Source organism: Pantherophis guttatus, chromosome 1 (genome assembly GCF_059756535.1).
Source record: "Pantherophis guttatus breed Tessera chromosome 1, ASM5975653v1, whole genome shotgun sequence".
Taxonomy (NCBI): Eukaryota; Metazoa; Chordata; class Lepidosauria; order Squamata; family Colubridae; genus Pantherophis; species Pantherophis guttatus.
In genome coordinates, this window is record NC_142063.1 from 144,354,627 (window position 1) to 144,364,485 (window position 9,859).

The 9,859-nt window shown below is 38.0% G+C and overlaps 1 long non-coding RNA gene across 2 annotated transcripts in view; it reads right to left on the reverse strand.

The window, feature by feature from the left end:
- The window catches only part of LOC117670271 (uncharacterized), a 55,674-nt gene extending 52,989 nt beyond the window's left edge, over window positions 1-2,685 (reverse strand). For both annotated transcript variants that reach the window (XR_015733673.1, XR_004592608.3), the window contains exon 1: window positions 2,609-2,685. This is a non-coding gene — a long non-coding RNA (uncharacterized LOC117670271). The remainder of the gene's footprint in view (window positions 1-2,608) is intronic.
- Window positions 2,686-9,859: the final 7,174 nt, after the last annotated feature.

The window sequence follows — 9,859 nt, forward strand, 5'->3', positions numbered from 1 at the left end:
CGCAGACTGTCCTCTCCTCTCCTCTCTCTCCTCTCCTCTCCTCTTCTCTTCCCTTCCCTTCCCTTCCCTGTTCTCTTCTCCCCTTACTCCTCCCCTCCTCCCCTGCCCCCCCGCTCTGCCCTGCCCTCCTTCTTTCCTCTCACATGAGAATGACCCATGTGTCGTTTCATTTCAGCTCGCAGACTGTCCTCTTCTCTTCTCTTCTCTTCTCTTCTCTTCTCTTCTCTTCTCTTCTCTTCTCTTCTCTTCTCTTCTCTTCTCTTCCCTTCCCTTCCCTTCCCTTCCCTTCCCTTCCCTTCCCGGTTCTCTTCTCTCTTCTTCCCTAACTCCTCCCCTCCTCCCCTGCCCTGCCCCTGCCCTGCCCTGCCCTCCTTCTTCTCTCCCTCTCCCTCCCTCTCCCTCCCTCTCTCTCTCTCTCTCTCTCTCTCTCTCTCTCTCTCTCTCTCTCTCTCTCTCTCTCTCTCTCTCTCTTAGAGTGGGGCTGTAGAGGCAAGAACCACAGTGTAGGGATGTGGTGTCCATGCATGGGCATGTGCAACAATGTAAAACAGGTGATATCTAGAAAGTGTTTTCTAATTTAATTTCTTGTTTTTCTTCTTTGTCACTGCATATTGGCCACTGAACTTTAGTACTAATAATCCCATTGTTTTGTCGCTTCAGTGTAATATACACAAGGGCAGCTCTCATCCTATCCAATAAAATCATATGCTAAATGTAGCCATAATTCTAGTTTTATCTCAGATAAAGTTTTATCTTAGATAACTTCTGGGTAGAATGTTGATCTATTTTTTAATATTTTTTATTACTGATATTTTTTAAAATAATTTAAAAAATAAAATAAAATAAATAAATAAAATAATTAAATAAAATAATTAAAAAATAATATTTTTTTAAAACTGATACAACATTATTTCTCCTGAGTCTAGTGATATAGTGCATATTTATATACCAGAGTAAATAATTATTTGCACCAACTTTTACTTAACTTAAAATACATATCTGACATGAAATATAGAACAGCCTTCACAAAGCAAGGAAACTTAGAATATGGTGATAATATTAGAAAATCTGTGTCATCGCTCCAGGTTTTGTTATTTATAGTCAGGCAATTTGGACAGCCTAGCCTAGTATTGTGTCTTCCCATTGGCAGAAAAGCTGCTCTGCTATTAAATACACCGTTCTGGAAAAACACCAAAATGGAGTCATATGGAATGTACCATCTTGGAAGACTAATCAGTTTATAATGTATGCAATTTCCAGGCCCTTCAGATTCATATATTATGACTAAAAACTTAAATTATCTTTTCAGTGGAGATGCCAGAGATTGAACACAAGATCCTTGGAAACCTAACAAACCCTGTAACAAACAAGGACTGAAAATGAATACAAAAAGCCTTCCAATGTTGAACATGGTTCCCTGATTCATCAGGTGGCATTTCCTCGCCACCTCATAATTTAGAATGAGATTTCCAGGACAAAAGTTGCAAGCTTTGGAGAATAAATATAGTTGGGATTCTAGTGAATGGGAAAAGAACAATTCAGTTCTAGGCTTCTATAGTTACAGGGTTGTTCAGGCTTCCCCCCCATGGTGGCTGTTTATCCATTTTAATGCATCTATTTATTACTGTTAGTAATATTTTTCCATCTGCAATGTGTGCAATATGGTGTACATCAAAAATGTAATAAATGTTTTTTTTATAAAATAACATCATACTAGGCAACACAATCTATTCTCCACTCTTATACCTATTATACATTGGACTTACTAACAAGAACAGTGGTTTTATGAGTTAATAAAATTTAAAATATACTTCCTGCCATGGAACTACAACTCCCAGCATTCCTGAGAAAGATGAATGTTTACTGGCTCAATATGGTGAAGTGATAGTGTAGAAAAAAAAGAATGATAAATTTATACCACTGATTTTCACAAGTTTTCCTCACAATGACTAATCATTCCAGTATTTCCTTTGGGGGAAAAATATATATAATCTCTTCTTGAAGCAAGCAAGCAAACAAACAAACAAACAAACAAACAAAATGCCTCCAGCAGTGAGAGCTTCTTATTGTCAACTCCTCAAATATCAGATAGCAAAGAATATGGAACACAGAAAATCAAGAACGGCTTTGCATGTTGCACTGAAGTAGGGAAAGTGGAAGAACAGAACTTGGCAATCTTCTGCCTTGGAGAGTAGGTTTATAGATAGGCTGACATTTAAGAGGAGATGTACAAATGGTGATATAATCAGGTTCTGAAATTTATTATGGAAAGAACTGTAAAGAACAAAATAAAACAAACTTATGTTTTATGAATGAAAGGGGTACTCTGAATAGAAATAAGGTAAAAGATTAAGATATGAACACCTAAGATTCATTGTTTGCCTGACAGGATTTTAGCATTACCTTCATTATATAGTATATGATGTATCAGGAGTGGGATATGAGAGAGAAATAAAATGAAAATTCCAGGTGAGAAACTTTATTCATTGCATATTACTGTATATTAACCAGGTGATAGTAAAATATTTTGAATTATGGACTGGCTGAGAAGGAAGGAACAGAGATCTAGTATTAACAGAGTTAATGATAAGATACCAAACTTTCTTACCTTTACAATGATTGGTCTGAATCTTTTTTTAGGAATCCAAGAAATTGTTGCACACTAGAACAGATCTTTAAGGCACTGAAAATTAAAAAAAAAATCTGTGTTAAAAGGTTGTTCAGTTAATCAATAAATCTTCAATGGAGAGAGGGGGAGGGGGAGGGGGAGGGGGAGGGAGGGAGGGAGAGAGAGAGAGAGAGAGAGAGAGAGAGAGGGAATGAATTGAATAGGGTGGGTGTTCTGTAAAATAGTGCTAGCAAATAAGATTAGGATCTATTATTCTAACCCCATTAATGTTGTAATGCTTATTTTGTTTTGTATTGTTTCTGCATATGCTTTTATTCTGCTTCAGTTGGGAATTTAAGAAGTTTACAAAAGCTATTAAAAAAACAACCAACCATATAAATATTAATTCCACTTTAGAATTGGAATAGTAACCACAAACAACAATAAGCAGTGCCCACACACATCCAAAAATACATCAACTCCTCAGTCTTTGAATGCCTGCCTAAGCAATTAGGTTTTTACAAACTTTCGAAATAGGAAGCTGATCTTTGCACATGAAGCAAAGATCTGACACAAAGCTCTTGCTTCTGAGGTCCTTCCTGTCATACCTTGGGGTTTTCCTCCTCTCTTGCTCACTCTTTCTTTCTTTCTTTCTTTCTTTCTTTCTTTCTTTCTTTCTTTTCTCACTCTTTCTTTCTATCTCTCTCTCTCTCTTGGTGCCTTCAACATAGCCTTCAAGTCAATGTTATCTTGTAATAACTGCCAGGATTAATCCTTGCAGTTTTCTTGAAAAGATTTCAGAAGTGATTTGCCACTGCCTTTTTCCTAGGGCTAAGAATGAGAGAGAGTGACTGGCACAAGGTCACCTTACTGGATTCGTGACTAAGGCAGGTCCAGGACTTATGGTCTCCTGGTTTCTAGACTAGGTCTTCACCACTACACCAAACTGAGAGGTGGAAATCTTTAATATACTCTGTATATCTTTTATATACTATGTCTGCAACTTGTCCAATGAAAAACTGTACAAAAGAGATGGATTGCATCCATCAAAGAAAGGGACTGAGTTACTTAGTAATAAATTCACAGATTTTTCTGGATAAACATTTAAACTGAACAGCGGGGACAGAGAATTAATTGATACAGAACATTTCTATCTATGGAATATTGCATTCAGTTTTGGTCACCACAATGTAAAAAAGATGTTAAGACTCTGGAAAGAGTGCAGAGAAGAGCAACAAAGTTGATTAGGGGACTATTTTTTAGGAGGCTAAAAAATATGAAGAATGGTTGCAAGAACTGGATATGTCTAGTTTAATGAAAAGAAGGACTAGGGGAGACATGATAGCAGTGTTACAATATCTCAGGGGTTGCCACAAAGAAGAGGGAGTCAAACTATTCTCCAAAGTACCTGAGGGTAGAACAAGAAGCAATGGGTGGAAACTAATCAAGGAGAGAAGCAACCTAGAACTAAGGAGAAATTTCCTGACAGTTAGAACAATTAATCAGTGGAACAACTTGCCTCCAGAAATTGTGAATGCTCCAACACTGGAAATTTTTAAGATGTTGGATAACTATTTGTCTGAAGTGGTGTAGGGTTTCCTGCCTGGGCAGAGGGTTGGACTAGAAGACTCCAAGGTCCCTTTCAACTCTGTTATTCTATTCTATTCTATTCTATTCTATTCTATTCTATTCTATTCTATTCTATTCTATTCTATTCTATTCTATTCTATTCTATTCTATTTACTATCACGCCTTGATTGGGTGGACTCAGACTGGAGCCATTTTGCAGATACCTAGTTCTAAGCTATGTAGGACTTCATAAGTTATTACTAGCACCTTGAATTTCACCCAGAAACAAATTGATAGCCAATACAGTTGCCATATTACTAGAGTGCAACATTATATAGATGGTCCTACTATATTAGCACACAGCTAATCCTGTACCAACTGATGTTTTAGTGATGAAGTATTGGTTCTTACCAGTACCTTTTATTCCAGAATGATCATACTTGTCAGACCAACTGGAGATAGACAAATGGTCTTCTAGACACAGCTTCCATCTGCTGTTCTAATAGGAGTTATTCATCCAAGAAAGCCCCCAGATTACAGACAAGTTCCTTCAGGGAAAATACAATCCTATCTAGATGTTGTCACCACCCCATAATAAGTTAACTTCTACGTTAAGCCACTCCATTTTCTTTGGCTCTCAGACTGTTTTTTCTTATCAATTTATAATCCCCTCTTCCGGTTTGTCTGCCACCGGCGAAGACGGTCACTTTTGAAGGACCTCCAGCCCCGCCGCCTGTAGAGCCGCTCCGAGTGAGGGGAGCAGCTTGAAAACTCCAAAATCCTGAGGATATGAGGAGAAGAGTGAAGCAAGAGGCAGGTCGAGCCCCTGTGAGCCCCCAGAAGTCTGCTACTGGGGAGGAAACGGGTGCGGCTCCCTTTCAACTTGCGGAGACTCTGGACGGCGTGGGACGACTCTGCCTGTCAGAGCAAGCCGGCTGCAGCAAACATTTAAACTGATGGGAAAATAACTTTGCTATAAAACAACATCAACCCCTAAACCAAGAAACTGCAAGTATTTCTCCTCTTTTGAACTTCTGATTTGGGAAAAAGTTAGAGCGAGCGGAAACGGCTTGAAAAAATGGCGCCGCTCTAGCGCTAACGAGCTGAAAGGGAGAGTGATTTCGCAAAGCTATTTTTGATTTTGTATATGATTACAGCAGCGAGATTGTTGATAGGCAAATATTGGAAAAATGAAGCTTTGCCCACTGTTGAGGAATGGACTTTGAAGATGGCCAGTTTCGCTGAGATGGCGAAGATTTCAGCATATCTAAAAGACCGCTCACAAGAGACTTATGAATGTGAATGGAAAAAGTGGATAGATTATGTGCAGAACAAATATCAAACTAGGAAGTATCAAATAGCTTTTCATTGATAGTATTATATTATATTAAGATAGAAATATTTGAACTATGTGAAGATGAAAAATGATATGGGGGTTGGGGGGCTCAAGTTTTACATAAACGGGATAATGATGGAGGTATATTCTATGGAAGTCCGGGGGGGAGGGGGGTTAGGGGGGGTTAGGGAGGGTGGGCTGGGGAGTTGGGGGTGGGTTAGGGGGGTGAAAATGGGGTGAAAATGTAATTGTAAAACTTTTACAATAAAAAAAAAATTATAATCCCCAAACATTGAATCAAGACTTCTATTAAATCTCTACTGGAGTACAGATCTACAAATGTGTTTCAGTATATTGATGATACTCTACCTTGACCAATCAACTCATTTATCCCATCATCCTCAATTTTGATTGATTAAATCAAATGGAAGAAAGGTTTATTTTATTTATTTATTTAGAATATATATATATTCTAAATTTATATATATAATTTATATATATATAAATTTGATATATATGCCGCCCTTCTCCGGAGACTCAGGGTGGCTTACAATGTGTTCAGCAATAGCCTTCATCCTTTTGTATATTTATACAAAGTCAGCTTATTGCCCCCACAACTGGGTCCTCAATTTACCTACCTTAGAAAGGATGGAAGGCTGAGTCAACCTTGAGCCTTGGCGAGATTCGAACCTGCAGTAATTGCAGGCAGCTGGTTTTAATAACCAGCTTAATAACAGGGTGCCTTAGACCACTGTGCTACCAAGGCCCTTGGTATATTGCCGCCTACTTGCACATGATGACTCAAGGTGGTTTACAAAGCTATAAAAACAGCATATAAAAAAAAATAAAAAGAATAAAAAGAAAAATAATAAAATAATAACCCACTCCCACCCCAGCAACAACACACATTCATACTAGCCATTTAATGGGCTCCATTCTGCTCTGGGTTTCCCAGGCCCACTGAAAGGGCCTTCTGAAAGAGTGGTAGAGTGGGAGCCAATCTAACCTTGGGGGGAGGATGATGTTCCAGAGAAAGGGAGCCACCACGGAGAAGGCCTTCTTCTGGGTTCTGCCCAGTACTGGGTTTCAATTTCATTCGCTACTGGTTTGTTCATGGGCACGCACATGCACACACATGTGACACTTCAGCGCATGTGCAGAGACATCCAGGCAGGTGGGCGGAGCCTCCTGCCACCGCCTCTACCAGTTTGCCCAATCTGGGGCGAACCGGTAGCAAGCCACCACTGGTCCCGCAGATATATCTTCTTAGGGGACAGGACCTGCAACATTCCTTGCTTCCCTGTTCTAGTAGGTTGGGTAGATATGATCAACTAGAGACAGTCCCTCAGATAACCTGGTCCCAAGCCATGAAGAGATTTAAATGTGACAACCAGCACCTTGAGTGGAATCCAGAAGCAAAGCAGCACCCAATGCAGTTCCCACAGGAGATGTGATACATGTGCACACCGAAGTCTGCACAAAACTATGTGGGCTGCTGCATTTTCGCACTAACAGGAACTTCTGGATGCTTTTCAGGGGCAGTCCCATGTAGAGTGCATTGCAATAGTCAAGATGGGAGGTGACTAGGGCATGAGTGATCATGAGTAGGGATTGTTGGTCCAGGAAAGTTTGGATTGGCTACTATCCAATCATCCATTGTACACTCTGCTTTTCAACAACTGAAATGTTGTTTTTGATACTAAACCCTTGCAGACAATCTTCTAGAAGGATGCCATGGTCAATGATATAAAAAGCCATTGAGAGTTCCAGAAAGTGAATAGGATTTTGCTCTCCCTATCAAAGTCCCATTATAGATTGTCAGCAGAGTGACCAATGGAGTTTCTATTCCTGTTTGGACCTGAGTCCCTACTGAAAAGTTCCAGATTATCTGTTTCTTCCAGAGCCATTTGTACCTTTCAGTATCCATTTCTTCAGGACTAACGGACTCAAATTTTTCCCAGATAATATCCCCAGACCGAGACCTCTTACCTTTTTCTCTGTCCAACTGGTTTTGAAATCTGAGCAAATGCTAATGTTTATAAATTATAACAATTCACTGCAATACCAAAATTACTTTTTTTTTAAAAAAAAAATAGAATTTACAAGAAAGTTCTGAATCCTTTCAATTCAGTTTCGGTGATGAAAATTAACTCCTGGATTCAGAACCTGCTTAGAGTAGAAATGCAACTATATATATTTTTTAAGCCAAGAAATTCTTTTAAGCAATTCAGGGATTCTTTTGTGTATTTTTAAAAAAATTAAATGTAACTCTGGAAGATTCACATGACCTTGTAATCAATTTATGTATTTTTTTAACAAAGGTCTGTGACTATCTCATTAGTCTATCAGTTTTCTGTGCAACTCATAATATACTGTTTTCCTACACAAAATATATGCTAATGTTTAAATAATTCTCAAAAACACACTGATTTTCTCATAAAGAGAACATTGTGATTAATTTGAATAGGTAGAGGAAAAATATTGATATTGATCTTTTCCAATGGATAAGAAATGTACGGATAGAAAGGTAAAAAACATTGTACTTCAGGATCATTCGGATTGCCTTTTTCCTCCTCTCTCGTAGAAAAATTCTAATGTCTTATTGTTGTCCTTGGTATTAGAAAACATTTGGTGGGATTCTATTAATAATTACTGATTTTATCTCCAAGGGTTTATATCCAGAAATCCGAAATATAAATTTTCTTTTCAAAGTCTCCCAGTTCTAAGCAACCAGGCCTCTTTCTCCCCATTTTTTTGAGAAGAGTTTAAAAGCAAAGTCCTTCTTCTCTGTATTCATTATCTATAATTTGGTAAAGGTATGGCAGAATAGCACTGCAGATTTTCCCAATTTAGAGAGCAGAGTCTTTCAATGGGTCAAAAGAGTAGACTGACGAGTTCACATAGAGCAAATTCACCTGCATGTGAAGAAAAGGATTACTTCTGAATAGATAGGAAATGTAACATTTTAAATTTTCATTATTTATAATGCTTTTATTATTGTCCTTCTTACCTGTACTTCAGGATTAATCTGAGACGACAATAGATCTGACTGAATGCCATATAAACATTACAAAAATATTTTCCAGATGTTAATGAAGCTTAAGCTTTACCTTTAAAGCTATTTTGAAGACATCGTCCTCAAAGTCATCAATGATTTATTCTCAGGAAGCACTGTGAAGCCAATTCAATGCTTTTGCTGGAAAAAGGCAATAGTATAAAAGGCATTTATATCGAGGCAATGGCATCTCTCTACTTGGTAGGACCGGTTTTGCTGATATCTTAACAAAAAATATAGAGATATTTTCAGAATGCAAAGGGAAGGAAGCGGGTGTCCCTCTGTGGCATAATGTAATCAGCTAGATTTATTGTCTTTGTAAAATCAATAGCTATTTTTATTAATCATCTTTAGATATCATGATGCTCCAACTATATCTCTTTCAATGACTAATACAATAAATTTCCCATTTTGATGTGTCTTGACATTTGAGCAAATTAAATGGAGCATTAAGTAGGATCCTCTTTGGGAAAAAAAAGTGGCAGAATGATTTTTGACTTCTTATTAACTTCTTTGGCAAACTGGCAGCATCTTCAAAACATGGCTCGGGAGGCACTATTTATTATTCTTCCCATCTTTGATATATTCCTCCGGATCAGATGGTTTTAGTTTTGCCAATATGTACATAGATCTAGATTTATTTTCTCATCAAAAGCAATATCTTCTGGCTTTATTTTCTGGTATTTCTTTTCATATGGAGAAGACTGCTTAGTCATTAAAACTTAAGTTGATCTTTTAAAGATGCGTCTGTGAGGTTTTTTAAACACACATTCCCTCAGAACCTATTTTCCTTCTGTGTAGTAGTATAACTATGGATCAGGTAGATTAATCAGAGATCAGTTTCATTGTTAAAGTTACCTTCTTTGGATCTTGTTTCCCTTTGGAATAAGATTAAAAAAAATCAGTAGGAAGGTGTACATATCGGTATTACGGTGCTTCTTTATATTTTAAGTTCAAACCCTGAAGTTTAAAGAACTATAACAGAATAACAGTAACAGAGTTGGAAGGGACTTTGGAGGTCATCTAGTCCAGCCCTCTGCTCATGCGAGAGACCTGTACTAGGGATTCGAACCCCCGAACTGCCGACCTTTCTGATCGACAAGCTCAGTGTCTTAGCCACTGAGCCACCTAGTCAGGCTCTACAGAACTAGTCAGAACTGTACAGAAATAGTCAATAAAATACTGAAATTTCATGTAACTTCAACCCAACAGGCTGAATCTCCCTGAAACACTCCAAAGCCTTTCCACATCTTGAACCTTCCACAGTGACTATCCATCTACTTTCAAAAAG